This window comes from Mirounga leonina, unplaced genomic scaffold (assembly GCF_011800145.1).
Source record: "Mirounga leonina isolate KUSES-001 unplaced genomic scaffold, KU_Mleo_1.0 Mir_166, whole genome shotgun sequence".
Lineage (NCBI taxonomy): Eukaryota > Metazoa > Chordata > Mammalia > Carnivora > Phocidae > Mirounga > Mirounga leonina.
Window position 1 is genome coordinate 29,926,978 of NW_023270418.1, and position 1,568 is coordinate 29,928,545.

The window sequence follows — 1,568 nt, forward strand, 5'->3', positions numbered from 1 at the left end:
CAGAAATTAAAAAATATTTTGATCTAAATAAAAATGAAAGCACAACTTCTCAAAATTTGTGGAATACAGCAAAAATAGTACTTAGTGGGAAATTCAGAACATTGAATGCATATATTAGAAAAGAAAAAAGATCTAAAAGCAGTAATCTAAGTTTCCATTTTAAGAAATTAGAAAAGAAGGGCAAATTAAATCCAAAGTAAACAGAAGAAAAAAACAATAAAAATTAGAGCAGAAATCAATGAAGTTGAAATCTGGAATCAATAGAGAAAAACCAATGAAACTAAAAGCTGATTCTTTGAAAAGATCAATGAAATTGATAAGCCTTTAGCCAGGCTAGCTAAGAAAAAAAAAGGAAGAGGATACAAATTAGTAATATCAGAAATGAAAGAGGAGACATCACTACAGATCCTATGGACATTAAAAGAATAATAAAGGAACGCTATAGCCACCTCAATGGCTACAAATTTGATAACATAGAAAATGGGCCAATTCCTTGAAAGACACAATGCACTAAAACTCACACAAGAAGAAATTGATAATCCAAAACTTATCTATTAAAGACATTGAAGATATTGATATTAAAGATATTGAATCAGTAGTAAATAACCTTCCAAAACAGAAAGCAGCAGGCCCAGATGGGTTCACTGGTGAATTCTAACAAACATTAAAGGAAAAAATGATGCCAATTCTCTACAATCTCTTCCAGAGGATAGAAACAGAGGGAATACTTCCTAACTCATTCATTATCATAATACCAAAACCAAAAACATTGCAGGAAAAGAAAACTACAGGCCAATATCTCTCAGGAATATGATGCAAAAATCCTCAACAAATTATTAGTAAATCAAATCAAACAATGTACAAAAAGAATTATATACCACCACCAAATGGGATTTATCCCAGGTATACAAGACTGGCTCAATATTCAAAAATCAATGTAATCTATCACATCAAATTAATGTGATCTATCATGTAATCAATTGTTGGCAAGGATGTGGAGAAATTGGAACTATTGGTGGGAATGTAAATGGTACAGTGGTGGTGGAAAACAGTATGGCATTTCCTCAAAAAGTTAAATATAGAATTATTATATGACTCAGCAATTGCATGTCTGTGTATATGCCCAAAAGAATTGAAAGCAGGGTCTTGATGAGAAATTTGCACACCCATGTTCATAGCCACATCATCCACAATAGCTAATTGACAGATGAATAGATAACAAAATATGGTATATAGTTTGCAATATGGTTATTGGTTCATACAATGGGATATTGTTTAGTCTTTTTTTTTTTTTGTAAGATTTTATTTATTTATTTGACAGAGAGAGACACAGCAAGAGAGAGAACACAAGCAGGGGGAGTGGGAGAGGGAGAAGCAGGCTTCCCGTGGAGCAGGGAGCTCGATGCGGGGCTCAATCCCAGGACCCTGGGATCATGACCTGAGCCGAAGGCAGACGCTCAACAACTGAGCCACCCAGGTGCCCCTAGTTTAGTCTTTTTAAAAAAATGTTTTTAATTGAGGTATAATTAACATATAACATATTAGTTTCAGGTGTACAGCATGATTTG